At 41.2% G+C, this 23577-nt stretch overlaps 1 long non-coding RNA gene across 1 annotated transcript; it reads right to left on the bottom strand.

The window, feature by feature from the left end:
- Window positions 1–7621: 7621 nt before the first annotated feature.
- Window positions 7622–13406, bottom strand: LOC120401781. Its single transcript, XR_005596722.1, has 3 exons — window positions 13013–13406; window positions 10547–10645; window positions 7622–8107 (listed from the first exon to the last, which is right to left on the bottom strand). It is a non-coding gene; the product is annotated as an uncharacterized LOC120401781 (long non-coding RNA).
- Window positions 13407–23577: the final 10171 nt, after the last annotated feature.

Genomic DNA, 23577 nt, shown 5'->3' on the forward strand with positions numbered 1-23577 from the left:
CACTCATGTTTGTGAGCTACTCCAGACAGCTTGAGAGATTTAATAAATAAAATTATTATCATTACTGACTTAGTATACACTCAGCTGAAAAAATTTAATCAAAACTTGTAAAATCTTCACTTTGCTTTGTAAAATTTTCATTGGAAGTGAATGTTTATTAGAACCTATGGCGCTCTGGTAAATGTGAACACTCACTACTACTTAGGTCTTTTCAGTGTAACTGATCATATTTTGGAACAGTATCTTTTCATAATTCATCATCACAAAACCAGGATTGTAGCGGGGTGGTTACCCCGCTCCTGCCCTGAAGGGCTTAAAACAGCCCTGGGAGCGGGCTGTGGCAGGGGAAAGGCTAAACTGATTGGACAGCAGCCACAGCTGTGGCTGGCTTAATGAGGACCCAGCTGGCCCTTATAAGAGGGCTGGGGCCAGAAGCCAAAGAGACTCTCTCTAGCTTTGAGAGGGAGGGACCTGGCTTCAGGGAGCTGAGAGAAGGCCAAGGGAGCTGGGGAGCTCCAGCCTGGAAAGCCCCAGGCTGTGGCCTAGCAGAAGGCCAATGGGTACTGGGGGTTGCAGAGGGCAGCCCAGCGGTAGGCAGAGGCAGCAAACCCACATTGCCTATGATGAGTGGCTTTTACACTGCAGTCTGCCTCAGTGAGCGGGGGCTAGATGTTGACTGGCAGTAGCCCATGACTGAGGCAAGGAAGGGATTAGAGAGTTGGGGCTCCCCAGAGAGGGGAGACCCAGAGGCAGAGTATGGGGGTATTGCCAGGAGGCAGCACCCCAGATAAAAGAGCACTGGGGTCTGGGAGGGACACTGGGCCAGCTAAAGCAGGAAATTGGCCTGCAGAGGGTGCTCCAGAGCTGGAAAAGAGCTAATTCCCTGAGATGACCAGCAGGAGGCACCACAGCAGTGAGTTACACACCTTTACAAGGCTATTGACACACAGCTTTATATATATGTGTGTGTGTGTGTATATATATATATGTGTGTATGTGTGTGTGTATATATGTTTGAGAAATAAAATATACTACATGATTTCCTTTTTGTATAGCAACTAGTATTCATAATTCCTAGTTTATATATAAATATTACACAAGCTAGCCAATCTATGGCATATATTAGTTAGATGGATTAATATTTCAAACATCTTTAATCCAGTGATGTGTTGAAACAATGCATTCTAAATAATTCTACTGTCATAAGTTACAAATGACATGATTATGCAATACTTGTACTATTGAAAGAAAACTAGAAAAACCCACTCACAGTTGGTGACATTTATGTGCCATAAACTGTGAATTAATTCATTATAAGAGGAAATTGTGAGTCACATCTATCAAACTTGGCAAAGAACAAACTGAGGGTTATACCTTTCTTACTTCCATTTATTTATATAAGTGAAATACTTTTAAAATTATTTTCTGAGCATAACTGGAATTAGCAATCACAATTGGTACTTGTTCAAAATTACTGCCTTCACTCAAACCACCTCTACAACAATTGGAAAAGCATTTTCATCTGAAGTTTTGTTTAGTGGCTATATTAAATATAATTTTGTTTTTTGTTGTAAAATCATGGCAGTGCAATATCTACCCTTTATTATATCAAAATCTAGAGATGGAAAATGTAGAAAACTATTTGACATTTGGGATAACTTATTTACAGAGGACTATCAGACTGTGAATCATTCTGGCAATGGATGGGGTCATAGACCCATCACTTAAGTCATTTAATATTTAATTGGAGATAGCATTGCTTGGCAGGGAGCTGAACTAGATGGTAAACAATTTTTTTCCCATGTTTAACTTCTAAGGGTAAGTCTAAAGGGCAATCAGGTGTGTGTTTGCAGCTCAGGTAGGCATACCAAAGCTAGCTTTAACCAAGCCAGTACAGCTAAAAATAGCAATGAAGACAATAGCACTCACGGAATCTTGCTGCCACACGTAACTCTTTTCTTTATCTTCTAACTAGAGTTGCTGTTCAATCTTCAGATCTCCTAATGAATCCTGACAGTCTGCCAGTAGGGTTCATAGAATCATAGAATCTCAGGGTTGGAAGGGACCTCAGGAGGTCATCTAGTCCAACCCCCTGCTCAAAGCAGGACCAAACCCAACTAAATCATCCCAGCCAGGGCTTTGTCAAGCCTGACCTTAAAAACCTCTAAGGAAGGAGATTCCACTACCTCCCTAGGTAACCCATTCCAGTTCTTCACCACCCTACTAGTGAAAAAGTTTTTCCTAATATCCAACCTAAACCTCCCCCTCTGCAACTTGAGACCATTACTCCTTGTTCTGTCATCTTCTACCACTGAGAACAGTCTAGATCCATCCTCTTTGGAACCCCCTTTCAGGTAGTTGAAAGCAGCTATCAAATCCCCCCTCATTCTTCTCTTCTGCAGACTAAACAATCCCAGTTCCCTCAGCCTCTCCTCATAAGTCATGTGCTCCAGCCCCCTAATCATTTTTGTTGCCCTCCACTGGACTCTCTCCAATTCATCCACATCCCTCCTGTAGTGCGGGGCCCAAAACTGGACACAGTACTCCAAATGAGGCCTCACCAGTGCTGAGTAGAGGGGAATGATGCTTTAAGTCATGTTTCTCTAGTGCACTGTCCAAATCCAGTAACTTTTTAGCTTTGGAAGAGGAGGGTCTGCAGGGAACTGGAAACTGAGGTGAGACTTTGTACCTAGTAGTCTTTTTATTAGAGATGGTCAAAATGTGTCAACTAACAAGATTTGAAAGGTCTAGTTTTCATTCTGCATCAGAATGAAAGCAAATTACAAAATCTTGAATTTTTTCACAAAACAGAATTGTTGGTTTCCAGCCAGCCCTAGTTTATATGCCCATATACTTTCAGTAATGATCCTCTTCTTTTGAAGGGGGCCTTTCTTATATTACTCATAAATAATCATGTGATACTCCTAGTATGAATAAACCTGATATATGAGACTACTGTGATCAGATCCATGTCTACACCCTTTCTATTCCGATAATAAATGTTTTTACCCTGCTTACCTCCTGGAAGCTATATAACTTAGGGTAACCCCTAAAATATCTTGGTATATCTGGCTGTTTTTCAATGGCAGAAAACATTCCAAGACTGCATTAGCTTTTTTTGCGCCCATATCACATTGGCGGCTCATAGTCATCCTCTGATCAACCAATACTCCGAGGTCCTTCTCCTCCTCTGTTACTTCCAACTGATGCGTACCCAGCTTATAACAAAAATTCTTGTTGTTAATCCCAGACTGCATGACCTTGCAGTTTTTACTATTAAATTTCATCCTCTTACTATTACTCCAGTTTACAAAGTCATCCAGATCCTGTAGGACAGGGGTCCCCAACGGGGGGGGGGGGGCATCTAAATGCGCCCGCGTCCTGGCTGGTGGTCGAGCATCTGCCGAAATGCCACTGAATTTCTGTGGCATTTCGGCGGCGACGCCTCTCGATGACGCCGCTTGCTGCCTACAAGCGACGTCATTGAGAGGCGTTGCCGCCGAAATTCTGCGGCATTTCGGTGGATGTTCGACCACTGCCACAGTCTCTCGTCTGGCGCCTGCCAGATGAAAAGGTTGGGGACCACTGCTGTAGGATATCCCAGTCCTTCTCTGTGTTAGCAATACCTCCCAGCTTTGTGTCATCTGCAAACTTTATTAGCACATTCCTGCTTTTTGTGCCAAGATCAGTAATAAAAAGATTAAATAAGATTGGTCCCAAAACTGATCCCTGAGGAACTCCACTAGTAACCTCCCTCCAGCCTGACAGTTCACCTTTCAGTATGACCCACTGTAGTCTCCCCTTTAACCAGTTCCTTATCCACCTTTCAATTTTCATACTGATTCCCATCTTTTCCAATTTAGCTAATAATTCCCCATGTGGAACCATATCAAATGCCTTACTGAAATTGAGGTAAATTAGATCCACTGCATTTCCTTTGTCTAAAAAAATCTGTTACCTTCTCAAAGAAAGAGATTAGGTTGGTTTGGCATGATTTACCTTTTGTAAAACCATGTTGTATTTTGTCCCAATTACCATTGACCTCAGTGTCCTTAACTACTGTCTCCTTCAAAAAAAATTCCAAGACCTTGCATACTACAGATGTCAAAATAACAGTAGTTATCCAGATCACTTTTTCCTTTCTTAAAAGTAGGAACTATGTTAGCAATTCTCCAGTCAAACAGTACAATCCCTGAGTTTACAGATTCATTAAAAAAATTTTTATCCTGGGGCGCCTATCCCTCTGCTCCCTTGTTACAAGAACCCTGTCCTGATAGGTATGGTAGGTGTCCTGATAGGTATCGTAGGTGTTCTTCAAAGGCTGCTGCTGCAGAAATCCCCATTCACTAGAGCTCCACCCCAGACTGAATTAATGACCTGGTAATTTATTATTTACAGTTGAATCCTATGTATAAACTAGTACTGGTAATCAAACTCTGGAAAACATCATATTTCATACTCCAGTTCAGGCTTCCTTTTCATAAGCTCCGGCATCCAATGCTTACCCATTCTGGCCTCACCGGCCCTCTCTTGACATCCTGGACTTCAATCATCCCTGATGGTCCCAACTCTGGAGTCTGGAGAGACCTTTCTTGGCATTTTCAAGACAAAACTATCTTCAGCTGACAAGTCTCCACACTCCCTCCTCTAACAGCCCTCCTCCCACTACCAATTTTAGAGCAAACATTCTGGGTGGCTCCTATCAATCCAATGGGCCTCAGAGTCCTTAGATTTCACACCACTAGCCCACTTCCACTATACATTTTACCTCCCACATATTTCATACCTAAAATAATATAATATAAACAACATGTTGAGAACATTATGGTACATCATCACTGACTCTTACTTAGTGCATGGCATGTGTCAATCTTCTTACTCAGGTTTGATTGAAAGATCAGAGCAAAAGTTCACAATAACAATAGGAATATAAACTAAGTTATGGCAACAGTCTACAGGTGGTAAATGATGGTGATAGCACTCAAGATATTTGAATGATGGAAATAGCTGGATGTACGAATGCACCCTCCTTTAAACCCTACTGAAATTACTTGTAAGTAGTGTTAGTCAACACTTTCTGGGATGATAGAGTGCACTTGTCACATGTGGGGGTGGGCATTTGGTTTAAGAACATAAAGGATTGGATTAGGCAAGCATTAGATTAAGTAGGCGTAGATACCAGGCAGTGGGAGGCAGTGGGGGTGTGACTAGGCTATTTGCTGGTGCCCCGAGTCGCTAGTGTCCAGTGCAGATAAAAGGCCACCATCCAGAAAATAAGATATGGGATTTTGCTGGTTGACTCCCAGGTCTATGGAAAAAAGGGAGACCTGAAGTTTTTGCAGACTGAGGTCCTTCGTTGGTATCTCATATCCATTGCTGAGGGAATAGGGTAAGAAGATTCAGCAAAGCAAGCTGAATCCTTGGGGTAGGTAGTGGAGAGTCTACTCTGGGTTATGGGCTATATGATAAATTCTCATCTGTGCCAATCCAAATGCCTGGTATGGGGAGTTGGGGAGATAAAATGTGATATAGGAGAGGGGCACTAATAGGGTAGCAGCCTGCAGCTCATAAATCCATCGTCATTCCATGTTGTGCCCTGTTCAATGACAAAGATAGTTGGATGTCCAAATGCACCATACTTGAAACCCTATTGACATTACTTGTAAATAGTGCTGCTGGTCACCATTTCTGACTGATTTTTTTTTTCCAGTTAACTGTGGGTTTTTGTCAAAACTGAAACATTTTGTAGGAAAATGTCCATTCTGATGACATTTTATGATTCTGCAATGGAAAAAATTGCAAACAAAAAGGTTCTGAAGCAGTTTTTTTTAAATGTCAAAAAGGTTGATATTCTGAAATGAAACTTTTCATTTTGAACACGTCAACATTTTAACATTTTTATCAATTTGGGGGGTTATTTCAAATTCAGTGAAAATTTGATGCTTCAGCTTTGTCCCAGGGGAAAAAACACAAATGTTGAAATATTGTAATTTGACACAGGATGGCAATTGCTTTCTAAACATCTGTACTTAGAAGTTATTTCTATCATGAGAATCAGAAAATTGTGTATTAGGAGAGTATATCTGTACTCTATGCCCACAAGTTACTGTATAGAGGTTTTCATAGCTAATCTAAGGCATCTATTACCATGATTCCTAAGCATTAAACAGCAATTCAAGATATCCCTGAATATGCTTGAAGTGGAATGGAAAATTGCAGTCCATGTCATCCTTCTCCTGGTCCTCCATTTACCCAGATCTGTTAAGGAATCTCTTCTCCCTTATTATATAATATCTTGGTGGTTACTGTTCCACTAATTAGTTTGTGTATCATTCATATTACTATACCTCTACCCCAATATAATGCAACCCAATATAACATGAATTCTGATATAACGTGGTAAAGCAATGCTCTGGGGGAAGGGGGGCAGGGCTGCGCGCTCCAGTGGATCAAAGCTAGTTTGATATAATGCAGTTTCACTTATAATGCAGTAAGATTTTTTGGCTCCTGAGGACAGTGTTATATCGGGGTAGAGGTGTATTATATTGCCTAGGCACTTCTGTCATGGACCAGGATCCCATTGTGCTAGGCACTGTACAAAGAGAACCAAGAGACAGTCTCTGCTGCAGAAAGCTTACAATCTGAGACATGAGACAACAGATGGCTACAGAGAGAGAGAGAGACAGGCAGAGGAGTACAAGGAAACAACAAGACAGTACTGGTCAGCGTGATGGCCAGGGCTCTCAGCACAGCAGAAGTTTTTTGTTGGCATTAGGGCAACGGAAAGTTTTAAGGAGGGATTTGAAGAATAATGCATTCGTTTTGTAGATGTTTATGGGAAACACCTCCAAGTGCAAGGTTCAGCAAGGGAAACGATATGAAGGTGCTTTTTTGAAAATGCAACATGTGAGCAATGGAGGTTGGTATCATGCATAGGCTGTGCATAGCGGGGCATGTGGGGTCAAGTGCCCCTCCCCCCAGATTTCTACTTGGCCTGTGGGAGGTGGGGAGAGAGAGGAACTCTGTCTTTTTCCTACTGTGCCTGCCCCTGGGCATGCTCAGCCCCTGTCCCTGGCAGCCGGGCTTGGGTAGGAAGAGAGGGGATGGGACCAGCCACTTCTCACGCTGGCCACTTCAGGTCACTGCTTTGTACAGCACAGCTGCTGCCTGTGAGAGCCTGGCTGGGGATTCCCCCCACCCCCTTTCATTACCAAATGAAAGATAATAGGTTGGATGGGGAAGCTATCAACAATGTAAGCTGCACAACTTTGGCTCCTAGATGAGCTAATTCTCTGCAGGACAATGTTCCCAGTTTTGGGACTTCAGTGAGAGACTGGAAAAGCTCTTATCCCCTTACTTTGGAGTTCACAACCCTTGTGAGATAAAGGAGAAATCACATGCCTGCATGGCTATATGTTGTACATTTTAATGATGCACTGAAACAACAACCTCTTTAAAGTTCACCTTTCCAATCCTGCCAGGGGTAGTACTACAAGGCTGAAATACACTGAAAACCATTTTATTTTCCATTCCAAAATAAATCTGACAATATATGTCAATTTCTAGAACTCTGGCCATTTCTCTGACAATGCAACAACACAGCCAGGTTGCTACGGCTCTAATGATATACTATTATAATACATCACCAAGGCACAGCTGGATTTTATAACAGAAAACAGAATTTGCGGAGACTGAGATGGAGTAAATTTATCTGTTGAACAGGTTTACTCCTGTTCTTATACAACATATTGATGCATATGTGGACATCATCATAGTCTTAGTAAACGTTTGAGGGAACATTCACAGGATTTATGTACTCAACTTGATACCATTTTGCCTCATTGTAAAATAAATTCAATGAACACTAACACAGTAAGGGTTTATGGACAGTAACAATTGCCACACTGGATTGAATCAGTGGTTCTTCTAGTCCAGCATCCTGTCTCCAACAGTGGCCAGTACAAGCTGCTTCAGAGAAGATGCAGGGAACTCTGTAGTAGGCAGTTATTGAATAGCACAAGGAAAGCTTCTTCCTAATCCTCATTAGTTAGTGGCTGGCTTATGCCGAAAACCTGCTGATTTATATTCTTACCAAAATTCTTGGTTGCTGTAGTATAATAAGAAATTATAAATTGATGTCACAGCTGGGCAAATTAATCACTAAATATCAAATAACTTAAATTTAGCTTTTGTTCTGTTCATGACCTGACCCTCGTTTCTGTGATACTAGTTTTTCAAACAAATTTTAGCTTATATTCACAAACTGTCCACTTTGACTATTCGGTACCTGACCAGGATGGTGATAGTGACTGTGAAATGCTCAGGGAGATTAGAGAGGCTATAAAAATAATAAAAAAAAAACCCTCAATAATAATGGGGGATTTCAACTATCCCCATATTGACTAGGTACATGTCACCTCAAGTCAGGATGCAGAGATAAAGTTTCTTGACACCTTAAATTACTGCTTCTTTGAACAGCTAGTCCTGGAATCCACAAGAGGAGAGGTAATTCTCGATTTAGTCCTAAATGGAGCACCGAATCTGGTCCAAGAGGTGAATGTAGCTGAACCACTTGGTAATAATGATGATAACATAATAAAATGTAACATCCCAGTTTCTCCTCCCTTGGTTTTCACACCTCAGCTGCTGGAACAGGGCCTCATCCTCCCTGACTGATCTAACCTCGTTATCTCTAGCTTGCTTCTTGCTTGCTTATATATACACCTGCCCCTGGAAATTTCCACTGCTTGCATCCGAAGAAGTGGGTATTCACCCACGAAAGCTCATGCTGCAAAACGTCTGTTAGTCTATAAGGTGCCACAGGATTCTTTGCTGCTTCTACAGAACCAGACTAACACGGCTACCCCTCTGATACTTGATCCCTATGGGTGGAAAACACCACAGCAGCCCAGCATGGTAGCATTTAATTTCAGTAAGGGGAAGTACACAAAAATGAGGAAGTTAATTAAACAAAAATTAAAGGGTACAGGGCCAAAAGTGAAAGCCCTGCAAGCTTATTTAAAAAAATATGGTAAGAAGGCCAAAAAAGTGGCATTGTGGCTAAACAGCAAAGTAAAAATCAGTGAGACGCAAAAAGGCATCCTTTAAAAAGTGGAAGTTAAATCATAGTGATGAAAATAGAAAGGAGCATAAACTCTGGCAAGTCTATTGTAAAAATACAATTAGGATGGAAACAAAAATTTGAACAGCTAGCCAAAGACAAAATAACAGCAAAAATTTTTAAGTACGTCAGAAGCAGGAAGCCTGCTAAACAGCCAATGGGGCCACTGGTGGACTGAGATGCTAAAGGAGCACTCAAGGAAGATAAGGCTATTGTGGAGAAATTAAATGAATTCTTTGGATCGGTCTTGAGGATGTGAGGCACCTGAGCCATTCTTTTTCCCAGATTGAGGTGTCATTAGAAGATGTTTTGGAACAAAGTGATAAATTAAACAGTAATAAGTCACCATGACCAGAAGGTATTAGCCCCAGAGTTCTAAAGGAATTCAAATGTGAAATTGCAGAACTACTAACTGTGGTATGTAACCTATCATTTAAATCAGCTTCTGTACCAGATGACTGGAGAATAGCTAATGTGATGCCAGTTCTTTTAAAAAGACTCCAGAGGTGATCCTGACAATTACAGGCATGTAAGCCTGACTTCAGTATTGGGCAAACTGGTTGAAACTATAGCAGAGAACAGAATTATCAGACATAGATGAACACGATTTGTTGAAGAGTCAATATGGTTTTTGTAAAGGCAAATCATGCCTCACCAATCTATTAGAATTCTTTGAGGGGGTCAACAAGCATGTGGACAAGGGTGATACAGTGGATATAGTGTACTTAGATTTTCAGAAAGCCTTTGTCAAGGTCCCTCACCAACGACTTTAAAGCAAAGTAAGCTGTCCTGGGATAGGAGGGCAGGTCCTCTCATGGATCAGTAACTGGTTAAAATACAGGAAACAAAGAGTAGGAATAAATGGTCAGTTTTCAGAATGGAGACAAGTAAATAGTGGTTTCCCCCAGGGGTCTGTACTGGGACCAATGCTGTTCAACACATTCATAAATGATCTGGAAAAAGGGGTAAACGGGAAGGTGGCGAAATTTGCAGATGATACAAAACTACTTAAGATAAGTCCAAAGCAGACTGCAAAGAGTTACAAAGGGATCTCCCAAAACTGGGTGACTGAATTTCATCTGACATTTTGTTGCCCAATGTTGATAAATGCAAAATAATGCATATTGGGAAACAGAATTCCAGCTATACATATGACTATTAGAAACATGACTACACATCTAAATTAGCTGTTACCACTCAAGAAAGAGATCTTGGAGTCACTGTGAATAGTTCTCAAATAGCTTCCTTCACAAAGAAATACAAAAAATCTGTATGGAAAAACAAATGGCTCCTCAAATTATTTCAGACAGACCTCTGTACATGCAAATGTTCACAAGTAGCCACTTACAAGAAGTATAAATACAGTCAATGTAAACAGGTGTTCAGAATTCAAATGTACATTAGAAAACACTGTTTTGCTGTTACCCTCGTTCTAGTTGTAGTCAGATGTTTGCTGCATGTGTGTTCTTTCAGTAGGCTGTCCCAGCTCTGTGCAGATAGCCGACACAGCAGACCTCGATCAAACTGCCCAAGAAGACCAAAAGACTTGGTTCAGTAGTGAAGGTACCCAGCCAGGTTTATTGTTAACAAAGCATGGTCCTAGTATTCCATATATTCTACAGAACCACTAACACATGTCTGCCCATTACAATGGACCATCTCAGTGAATGGTGGGATTTTTTCATTACCCCCTAGGCCAGACAAAGACACTTCCTCTGAAACTCCTCTTTATACCCCAATACAAATTATGTATTGCTCCTCTGGCATGGTGGTTGCCATCCTTTACTTTGTACATGTTGGTTCAGTCAAAACATCTCTATCCATCACCCTGACATTCTGACCTTATCTTTAGGAGGGGATCAATGTGTCCTTGTATCATCTATGGGGAAGTGTGTTCATACCATACCAGAACACCCCAATACCAAGCATCACCCTTCTGGAATCTGCTTGCATGAGTGTCCTGTGCCTAGCACTTCTCAGGAATGTGTGTTTTTGCAATACCAGCCCTGAGCTTGCCAGATTCTGTGAGCCTGCATGCAGGCAGAGCCTGACCCCTGCTCATAGCCTGTCTTCTGCCAACTTTGTTTTATATTAGCAGGGCTTGACCACTACTTTAGTTCAGGTCTCAGGATGGGCCTCTAATACAAGGCCTCATGTCTCAGGCTCTCTTTCTAGTACACTAGTTAAGCTAACAAAGTTGCTGTGGACTTGATCCCGGTGCTTGGATGTATTCTAGGATGTCACTTAATTGAAAAGGCCAATCCAGCTATGACAGTGAGGCTAACCGGCAGTGCTTCCCAGCCTGCTGAAGCTGCACGAAGGACAGACAGGCCACAGCCCTGGAGCTGTTTTCTGTGGAGTGGGTTGCAGGACTGGGTTTACTTTTCACTGTGTCAATCAGCCTGACAGCAACAGAAGATTGGGGTGATGTGAGACACCCCCAAAAAGATGCATTTAACTAATAGGTGCACAAAAGTGTTTTGGATGCCCTCTCTACAGGAATTGCCTGTGGGATTACAGAATCCTTATCAGTGATAAGATATTTCTGTGTGAATTAAATTAAAGAATAGTTAATATGTAGCAGCAAAACTCAAGGGACCAGTCTTTTCTAACAAAAATAAATTCCACATATGAAATCTATCACTGGGTTAACTTGTAAAAGCAAGCTCTCAGGTAACAGATGCCCTGAGGACATTAAACTAGTATTTTACTGGTTGAGTGTTTTGTGTTATTGCTAAATGTCCTGATGGGTATGCTTATTTGTTACGCATATAGGAGACAGGTTTCAGAGGGGTAGCCGTGTTAGTCTGTATTAGTAAAAACAACAAGGAGTCCTTGTGGCCAGGGGTGGCTCTAGACATTTTGCCACCCCAAGCACGGCGGCATGCCGCGGGGGGTGCTCTGCCGGTCGCCGGTCCCGCAGCTCCAGTGGACCTCCCGCAGGCGTGCCTGCGGAGGGTCCACTGGTCCTGCAGCTTCGGTGGATCTCCACCGAAGCCGCGGGACCAGCGGACCCTCTGCAGGCCGCCTGCAGGAGGTCCACCGGAGCCGCCTGGTGCCCTCCCGGTGACCGACAGAGCGCCCCCCGCAGCATGCCGCCCCAAGCATGCGCTTGGCGTGCTGGGGCCTGGAGTCGCCCCTGCTTGTGGCACCTTAGACTAACACATTTATTAGTGTGAAGCTTATTAGCAGAAGCTTTTGTGGGATACAACCCACTTCATCTAATGAAGTGGCTTGTGCATATAAGAGAGTTAGGGTCTAGATGTTAATTGGAGCAAGATCCTTGGCCGTTGATCTTGATTGCATTGTTTGAATTAACCTCTCTATTCATGCAGTTGAATCGAACTCTGAAAAGAGCAATAGTTTTTCTTATATGCCTTAGTACAAACCAGACATAGTTGAGTAATATTTTTATTGAATTTTATATTTCTCAAATAACTTTACTGATTAATATGTTTTTTAATTATTATCCACACCAGGCTCATATTCCAGAAAACAACTGGAAGCAAGCAAGCAGAAAAAAAATCTCAGCCCTATGGCACTTGAAACAACATTCTTATTTCATTCTTCCATCTACTGTATGAAAGAGCTAATCTGTGAACTCACGAGAGAAGTATTTGCTTGTAGAGCTAATCAATAATTCCCTGACACATTCTACAAAGGGAAAAGAATATAAATGAAAAAGATTTAACTCCTGTACCATTGCTTGCATGGACTGCCATTAGTTCCATTAGAGATTTCTCAGGAATGCAATGCATCAATCATTCCTAAGACTCATTTCCCATAACTATTGTTCAAAAAGAAATGTGAAATGCCCAGAAACCTGAAAGCATTTCTATGTTTGAAAAGATGCTGTGAAGACTAAAATCATACATTTAAAAAATGTCTTACCTGTGTTACTGATGACTTCCTGGACAACTAACACTGAAAGGAGAAATATCTAATTTATTATTAAACTGAATAAATGATGATGTTACCCTGTACTCATTTTTTTACTGTACTACTGCAACTCTTTGCAATAGGTCAAGAGACTCACTAGTATCTAGTAGTGAGTTTCAGCTGGCCTGACCAGTTCAGTGTACCCCAACTCTCTAATGTCATAACTTTGTATCTAAAAGGTGTCATTACAGATGCACCTCCTCTGTCTTGGCAGGCTCAGAGCTTCCCCTCTGGGGATAGGGCCTAGAGTCAGTCAGTCCCCACTCTGGACAGCGTTCACTCTCCCATTTGGAGGTTTATTTCCCAGTATTCTCCAGACAAGCCTGGGGCAGGCCCAAGGAGTGCCCCTCTGCCAAACAAAAGGGATGGGGGGGGGGGAGAGAAACTAGTTCCAACTGTCAACTGAAAACAAAGGAGAATCTCTTTCCCTACTCTCACTCTGAGGGTGGGTGACCTTGTTATTGGCCCTGGGGTGGCAGTCCTGCCCTTAAACAGGCAGTCTGGTTTGTTGCTTCCCCTGTAGCGAGGAGAGCAGCCCTGGAGCAGGCTTTTGCCCTGCAGCAGCTTGTCTCTCAGCAGCTTGACTCCTCATTGACTCCCAGCTCCAGCATCCTCTCAACTTCAGTACTGATCTCTTCTCTTTGTCTCTGGGATCCGGTAGGGTTTAACCTTCACCTTTACTCCGGGATTGGTGATGATATGACGGGGAGCTTCTGTGGTTCTGCCCGGCTTCTCTGAGAACACATCATGGTTTCTTTCAATCATTTTGATGACTTCTACCTGTTTCAGGGTCAATTCGGGGGATATTCTCACCTGTCCTTGCAGTTTACTTTCTTGGGGGGGGGTGTTTCTAAGGTGACCACATATGATTCTTGGTCTTGCCAGGGCTTCAGCGGGTTGACGTGGTAGATCAGCTGTAGGCACCAACACCATTACTGGATTGCCCCAATTGAAATTTACAAACCTTTGCTTGGCGATTGTAATAGGTTTGTTGCACCTTCTGTGCCCTTTCCATGTGTTCCCACACTATGAGGGTAACTTGAGCTATTCTGACCCGCATCTGCATCACATGCTCAATAATGTTCTTCTCCTGGCTAGACTATTCTCCCAGTCCTCCTTGGCAATGTCCTGTGTGCCACAGGAGTGCAACCGTATAGCAGCTCAAAAGGGGAAAACCCAGTAATGCCTGGGGAACCTCCCTTGCAGGAAACATCAGGTAAGGTAGTGGGTTATCCCAATCTTCCCCATCCCTCCTCACCACTTTCCATATCATGTTCTTTAGTGTCCTGTTAAAGTGTTTGACAAGGCTGTCAGTCTGGTAGACTGAGATTTGCAGGGCCCATATGTATAACATCACACATTGATGAAGGACCTATTTCAACATAAAGGTGGTTTATTTATAAATAGTAGAACAGTCATTGGGCTGGAGAGAGGGTAGATTTTTCTAGGTCATAATCCTTAACTTTATCTAGTCATACTAAGAAATTTTCAATTCATGTTGTTAGATTGAGATTCACTTACTCAGCAGGTGAGTCTAACAAATCTTTATTCAGGCAAAATACTCAGCAAGTAGTGATCAATTATTGACAAGCAGGACCCTCACTGGGATGATCTCATCAGTCACCTTCAACAATGGACAATACATCTTCAACCTCCCTTTATTACACAAACATAACTTTTTGTTCTATTATACATATGTATTAGTCTCCCATTTCCACGTTAACTCTCCTCCCCTGTCAGTACAGGTTTAGTGTTACTTCAAATGGGCCTTTTCTTGCTTTTTTGTTTCTTCTCCCCCCGCTCCCCCAAACATGATTATTCTACAACTTCTCACATGTACTCAGTTTGGCTTATGCTGTTAAATGTTATCAGAGCCAACTCCTAAAATCCTTCTGTCAGGCCCAAAGATGACTTTCCTCCCAACACATGCCACTCTTTGCTGCAGGTACCAGTTGATCTGCAATTGGTCTCGGCTGGGACGGTAGTGAAAAGAGCACATTTTCTCATCTCAATTGCATTAAAAACAAGAATCTGCACCAACTCTAATACCTGTGGTTTAAAAAAAAATGCTCCAGATGAATCACAACTTTTGGACTTGAAAAAGCAATTAATTCATGGAAGTCCTATGGCCTGTGTGATACAGATGTCAGACTAGATGATCAGTGGTCCCATCTGCCCTTAAAATCTATGCACTCTCTGAAAGCAAAACCTTTAAAAAATAGAAATCTGATATATGGAGACCCAAACCAGATTAGAACTGACAGAGAAGATTTTTTATTCTGCTACAGGTTCATCTAGACAACCAAGCAGCCTCCATCCTGAAAAATTTCTTCACACTCAGCCACTGAATTATACCCAGTACAGCCTTAGGGCTTCTAACACCAAAGAGTTAGTCTCACATTGGCCACCAGGTGGCAATAAGTATAACAAAAATACCTAAACCGTCTTCCCCTGTAAATTATTAGGAAGAATAAACTTAAAACATTGACATTATAACCACAAAACATCCAAACTGAGAGGTTGGGATAGACTATCCTCACTGTCACAAAATTACAAGGGATTATTCTGCCCTCTCCAGCACAATTGCTTTACTACAGTACTACAAAACTAATTTGTCTCTAGGTTTTGGAGAGCTTCTGGAATGGTAAAGTAGAAACACCGGTGCTCCTTGATGAGCAGCAGGTGCAGAAGAGCTTTCTGACAATTCAATCATTTCTGCAGGCATCCTGCTTTATGGTGGTGATTCTAAACACTGCCAATATTGATCATACAATTTTGAATGGGCCAGGCAGAATCAAGCATATGAGGTTTCCAGTAAATGAGCAGAAGTGACACTTCTCAAAGTCACACTATGAAAGAGTGCTGGAATGGTGAGGAACTGAACTGGTGTTGGCTAGTTTACTCAAAGTCAACTGACTAAGTGTTCTGTTTTTGTTGCAAAATATTTGATGAAATGCAAAATCGTTGCTTGCACTTTCCAGATACAATTATTGGCCTAACTTAGCTGAAACTCTGAAGCAGCATGAAAAGTCACTGGCCTTTTTACAGCCTATTCCAAAAGCTAAATAAATGCATAAATGTAGAAAACCTGCACATTATTAATGTAGAAACCCAGTATTGGAAGAATGTGCTCTAGTGTCTGATCTCAATTACAGCCTTCCTTTCAAAGAATAATTTGGCTTTCCAGGGCTCGTTGGATAAGTTGTTCACTGAACGTAACAGTAATTTCTTTGGTTTGCTAGAGCTCCTTGGGAAATACAATGGTGCCATGTCTGAGCGCCTATGTTAAGTAGTTCATAAAGAAGCTACGGACCATTACTGCAGAAAAACAATTCAAAACAAATTGATAGACCCTATGGCAAGGGGGGTGCTTGATAACATATTAATGCGGCTCGGCAAAGCAAACTACTACGCTATAATAATGAACTTCACTCCCGACATTAGTCACAATGAAAAGATGTCATTTAGAGTACGATTTGTTGATGATGAGGACTTTAACTGTTTCTGGTCTGTGGATGACTCTACTGGAAAAGGACTAACAGAAGTGTTTATGAACGTTTTGAATGAGAATAAAATAAAGCTTCAGGACTTCCATGGCCAAGAGTACAACAACCGCACAAACATGAAGCGAAGAAACAGTGGCATCCAGGCAAGGATCCGTGTGCTGACTCCAAGAGCTTTCTTCATGCCTTGTGGCTGCCATTCCCTCAACCTTGTTGTGTCAGATGCAGTGTCATCTTCTTTAAATTCAGTACCTCTCTTCGAAGTTCTGCAAAGTATACACATCCTGTTTTCAGCATCCACTCTCTGGTGGAAGATACTCACAAACAATGTTACAAATCTGACTATGAAGCCGCTAAGTTATACTCGCTGAGATGGCCTTACACTGTCAATGTGGCTAACTGAGATATCAAGTGACTGAGGTTTGCAACGCCCTGATGGAACTGGCAGTCGAGTAAAGCCAGGACCAGAATCTGACACAAGGCACAAAGCCTAGCAAACCAGCTCACTGACTTCAAATTTCTGGTCTCAGTTGTGGTTTGGCACAATATCCTGTTCCAAGTAAACGTTGTAAGGAAGGAATTACAAACTCAGGTTGATGGGCATCGCAATCGCTACTACCTCAATAAGAAGCTGCCTTGATTTTTGTTGTGGTCTGCAGAGACAACGGATTTGAAGATGCCATCACTGCTGCCAAAGAAATGGTTGAAACTTAAGAGTTCAGCCTGTCTTCAAGGAAACATGTATTTATCGGAAGAAGAGACAGTTTGGATATAAGGTCAGAGATGAAGTGATGGGAAGCTTCGAAGAAAAATTCAGGAGGGAGGTTTTTTGCTTGTTCATTGATATTGCTTGGGTGTCCATTGAAAAAAAGTTTGGACAAATGAAGCACCACAAAAAGACCTGTGTGGGGTGGGTTTGTATGACTTTAGCAAGCTGCTGGTGGACAGAAAAAGACTCTTAAACAATTGTATGGACCTTCACCGGATGCTGACACATGGGGACTGTTTGGGCATCAATGATAAAAACCTCTATGTCAAATCCATCACATTTTGCCACACGGGAAGCACTCTCTACTCCAGGTTCTCCAATTTATTCATGATGCAGAGCTGAAGGACATTTTTCCTAATGTGTGGATAGCTTTGAGGAATTTGCTCATGCTGCTGGTCACAGTCGCGAGTAGTGAGCACAACTTTTTGAAGCTCAGGTTCATTAAAACATATCTTTGATGTCTGACAAGATACTGACACTGCTTGCTATTCTAGCACTTGAAAATGCCATTGGCTGTGTTTCAGTTTCTGAGGGCAAAAGCAAGAAAAGCGACCTTTTGAACTAAAGGACTAGAGTTAACATTCTAAGCTGTGATCACCATTTAATAGTGGTCCATCCAGTGTGGGTGCACAGTTCAATTTCTTGATGTTAGTACATTTCAGTTATTCTTAAAATTAAAAAGTTTCTATAAGCTTATAGGAAATGTTTTGTTTTTTATTTGCTTATATGTGGCATGAATAAATACTGATTTACAAATCCTAGCATGCAAATTTACATGACATGGATAAATCACGCATGCAAATCGTGCATCAGAGTTGTGAAATGGGCAATAATAAAAAATAAGTTATTCAAAAGTTTAACAAATGGAGGGGGAGGGGTGCCAAAGATGTGTCTCGTCTGGGCCACCATTTGGTCTAGGGCTGGCCCTGATCATTTGACTATGGATGATTTCATCAAAATAACTAAAAAATAAGTAAGGATTTCTATATGGCTTGACTGCTTCTAAATGTACTAAAAGGGATGTAACTTGGGTACAGTTGTATAGAAAAATAATTAAGAGCAACACAAGGAACATTGATCAGCTCAAACAATAGATTATATATAAAAAAGGAGAAAACACCTACTAAGTTAAAAAAGATATACTGCATATCAGAAAAAAAAATTAAGTGTAACACTCAGCTTACTAAAGTCTCAGATAGCTGAGAGGCCGAACAAAGATAAAAGAGTATAAATGGCAGTAAAAAACCATTGCTATGACACAGCAATTATAAGAGCCCAGGCCAAAAATGTTATGTCACCTGTGATGAACTTATTCAAAGCTCAAATATAAAAATAAAATTGCAGCTTAGAAATGTGAGTGACTTAATTGTATTATCTGCTCAGAACTTGCAATTTAACGTTTTTTTTAAATTAGGTTATAAATATTAAACATAAATTAGTAAATTAAAACCAGGATGATGGGGAGAGACTCTGGATTCCTTTTTCAGTAATAAAGCAACAGCTGAAAGAGCATCAGAAGAAAAAATAAATATTAATATATATAATTAAATTAAATGGCTAATATAATCAAGCAAATTAAAACTGGAAGTTAAATTATGAAAGGAGAATGCATTCCTATGGAACATGCAGTATATACAGTAAAAATGGCTAAAAGAAATGCAAACAAGACATGCTACTTACTTAAAATCCTATAAGGGCTCCAAAGAGAAGCCACAATAGGTTGTGTTTTCTTTTTCAGATGACTGTGTGCTTTGAAAGCAGAAATCACCACAGTACCAAGGAAAATCAGTAAATATAAGGAATGAAAAACAACCACAATGACCCTATTCAAAATTCTTTTAACACTTTATTAATTATGGACGATGGAGCTACTTTGAATGGTGTAGTGGCTATTCAAAAACATGACAAAACTTCCTATTGTAAATCCTATTCAAAAGTTTTGTTTAACCGTTGTGTAAAATAAATGCTATTAAGGCAAGAAAAACAAAAACTATATGGTGGTTTTGTAAATAAATAAAAATACATTAAAATATCCTAAACTGAAAACAGGTCCAGATGGTTCACGGTTAAAATCTACTGGGGAAATATTGTACAAAAATGTTCAGATTATTTAAATCAGTGTTTTCAAATTTTACCAATTTGGAATTACCTAAAGGATTGTGCCCACTGAAGATTGGTGGAATATGATTAAGAATTGTTTAAAGGACTTTCGGGATAAAAATGTATATACTTTAGAATGTGTAAAACTACCTAGGTGGGGCAACAACTACACCAAAGCAAATTTAATAAGATTGGCACGAGAGCTGAACTGTTTCTAATTGGTATGTCACCTTTGAAACAAAGCTGACCTAGAGAGGCTGTGGGAACATGACCAAGCATTTCAACAGAAGATAGAAGCAGAAGTCCTGCATCTATTGAATGAGGAAAACCAAGAACTCATTTAATGAAGCTTTGTTAACTGTGTATAATATACATGATGTTGTAATTGCTTTTATGTTGATCAAGTAAAAACTACCTATAGTTGGAATGACAAGTATCATGTGCTGGCTGAAGGGGACCACTTTAGGGATGGACCCAGAAAATGTTATTTTAATTGGCCTATGTGCTATTTCTCACCTGAATTCCCTGTGGTGATAAGATAAACAACAACAAAAACAAAAAACATATGTGAGGTTAACTGAAAGAGGCACTGCAAGAAAGTTTATTTTTGAAATGCAGTTTAACTGCATGCATATTTTATAAGTACGTGTTCTGTTGTTTTTGGGTCCTGTGAATAAATTATTTTACAAAAAAACAACCCAACCTTCAGAGCTTTGCCTTGTTTTAACACTGTCTGTAAAGTGTCTTTGCTTGTTCACTCAATGTCCTATCACAAGACTTTCCACAAAGAAATCCTCCTCCTCTCTCTCTATTTTTTTAAAGTATTTCTATTCATTTCAATGGAAAGAGAGATGAAAGGACTTAGAGCAAGAATCATTTCACTTCAAAATAGAACCACGGAAATGTAGGGCTGGAAGAGACCTTGAAAAGCCATCAAGTCCAGCCCCATGAACTGTGGCAGAACCAGGTAAATCTGGAGCATCCCTGACAAGTGTTTGTCCAACCAGTTTTTAAAAACTTCCAATGATGGGGGTTCCACAACCTCCTTTGGAAGGCTATTCCTGAGTTTAACTACCCTTATAGTTAGAAAGATTTTCATAATATCAAGCCCTAATCTTCCTTACTAGAGAATAAACCCATTGTTCCTTGTCCTACCTTTAGTGGACATGGAGAACAATTGATCACCTTTCTCTTTAGAACAACCTTAACATATTTGAAGATTATCAGATCCCACCTCAGTCTTCTTTTCTTAAAACTAAACATGCCTAGTTTTTAAACTTTTCCTCATAGGTCAGGTTTTCAAAACCTTTTATAACTTTTGTTGCTTTCCTCTGGAATCTCTCTAATTTATTCACAAAGTGTGGTACCCAGATAGGGTGACCAGATAGCAAGTGTGAAAAAGTGGGATAGGGGTGAGGGGTAATGGGAGTCTATATAAGACAAAGTCCTGAATATTGGATTGTCCCTATAAAATTGGGACATCTGGCCACCTAGACCCAGAACTGGACACAATACTCCTGCTGAGGTCTCACAAGGGCAGAGTAGAGCTAGACCAGGGATTGGCAACCTTTGGCACGTGGCCCGTCAGGGAAAGCCGCTGGTGGGCCGGGACAATTTGTTTACTTGCAGCGTTTGCAGGTTCTCCACTCCCACTGGCCATGGTTCGCCACCCTCGGCCAATTGGGGCTGCAGGAAGCGGCGGTTAGCATATCCCTCAGCTTGTGCCACTTCCTGCAGCTCCCATTGGCCAGAGATGGCAAACCACAGGCAGTGGGAGCTGCGACTGGCCAAACCTGTGGACACGGCAGGTAAACAAACCGGCCCGGCCCGCCAGCAACTTTCCCTGATGGGCCAAGTGCCAAAGATTGCCGATCCCTGAGCTAGACAATTACCTCCCATGTCTGACATACCACACTCCTGTCAGTACACCCCAGAATGATGATAGCCTTTTTTGTACCTGCATCACATTGTTGACTCATATTCAATTTGTGATTCACTATGACCCCAAGATCTTTTCAGAAGTACTACCATCTAGACAGTTATTCCCCATTTTGTAGTTGTGCATTTGATTTTTCCTTCCTAAGAGAAGTACTCTGCACTTGTCTTTATGGAATTTCATCTTGTTGAATTCAGACCAATTCTCCAATTTGTCAAGCTTGGTTTGAATTCTAATCCTGTTTTCGAAAGTGCTTGCAACCCCTCCCAGCTTGGTGTCATCTGCACTCTCCTCTCCATTATCCAAGTAAGTAATGAACATATTGAATAGTACCAGAGCCAGGACTGATATCCAGGGTCCCCTCTAGTTAAACACTCTCAATTTGACAGCAAACCATTAATAACTACTATTTGAGTAAGGGCTTTCAACCATTTGTGAACCTACCTTATAGTAATTTTATGAAGACCACAATTCCCTAGTTTGCTTATGAGAATGTCATGTTGGACTGTCATGTCAAAACCCTTACTAAAATCAAGATATATCACATCTATTGCTTCCCCCTTATCCGCTAGACCAATAACACTGTCAAAGAAGGAAATTAGGTTGGTTTGGCATGATTTGTTCTTGACAAATCCATACTGACTATCCCTATTATCCTCCAGATGGTTACAAATTGATTGTTTAAGAATTTGTGCCAGTGTCTTTTCAGGTATTTAAGTTAGTGTAACTTGTCTATAATTCCCCAGATAAATACTGGTGTGAAGCTGTTTCACTGAGTATGCTTCAGTTCACATGAGCTATAGTATCTTCTCATAATAGGCAATTTATGCTGACGTTTCTAGGAGTAGCGTTTTCTGCTATGCTGAGCACAAGTAGGTGAAAGGATTTTTGGGGAGTGGGGGGAGCACCAGGACTTAGATTGCAAATTCTTTGGGACGGGGATCATCTTTTAGTTGTGAATTATGAGTAAAAAGAGGGCTTCGTTCACAATTGGGGCTTCTATGCACTACTGCAATACAAATAGCAAGAAGTAAGAATAACAACCCTCAGAGATGTTATATAGAAAGGAAACAGGCATGCTTCTATCTTCACTGTACTCTGAACTGGCTGAATTTTTCATGCCAGACTCTTAGAAGCTTTGTAACAAAATACTGACAACTAAACAGCACAATAACTTTATTTAGCCAGGTAATGACTTTTAATTTATCAGTCAAGCGACATCCGGAGGCAACAATGTAATGCAGAGAAAATGCGCCTGCTATTAATAGATACACCCACGAAGCCTTTGATGTAAGATGCCAACATTATATCAGTAAATACTGATAACTTAATTGAAAAAAGAGTTGAGAAGCTGAAGTCCTTTGCTAGCCTATAATGTGTCCCGTTAATTCACGCAACCTGAGTGAGAGTTCCAGTAAGGAAAAGACTAATTGATATCTATACCTATATATGTCTAACATACACACAGGTTTCAAGTGAATTCAGTGCTGCTGAAAAGTACAGCCCTCTGAGCAGAAAGCAGGAGCACAGCCCAACCCACAGCTCCCCCCGTGGAGGTGCCAGTGCTTCCACCCGTGCTAGCCACTACCTGCTGTGATCCCTCCCCCCTGCACCTGCAGCCCAAATAGGGCCCCTCTCCTCCTGCAGCAAATCTGTGCAGCCATAATTTGCCCTTTGGTGTCTATGTTTTACATTGCTCACACTGAAATGACTGTGCAATATTAGTCCAGACTGCAAATCAAAATATAAACATACATCATAGAAAAATAGACACATTTCCTATGAAACCATCATTTTTGTACATTTGTTTTATTAGTGTTCAGGTTAAAAATGTCACAAGTACAAATGTTCTTTATTAAGACTGAATTTTACTGAATGGCCCTCATCCTCTGGTCCAGGACTGAGTTCTAATTTACACCAGATTTATATTTCCCTACTTTGAGGCCAGGCAGAGTCTGCTTTGGCACTCGCAGAACTTGGAGCAGCCTCAAGACTGCTCTAATTCGTGCCCAGCTGTCTATTGCCTGAATGGCCAACCCACTAGCTGGGGATCACTGGATCACAAGGAAGGCCTGATAACTTTCCTTTTCTCCTGGGAATGCCTCTTACATTGTAATTCACTGTATACACTGTATAGCACAATGGGGCCCACACCCCTGACTAGGGCTTTTAGGGGCTAATGCAATACCAGGAGACAGTACAACAAAGT

Source organism: Mauremys reevesii, linkage group 3 (genome assembly GCF_016161935.1).
Source record: "Mauremys reevesii isolate NIE-2019 linkage group 3, ASM1616193v1, whole genome shotgun sequence".
In the NCBI taxonomy this organism is placed as follows: Eukaryota; Metazoa; Chordata; order Testudines; family Geoemydidae; genus Mauremys; species Mauremys reevesii.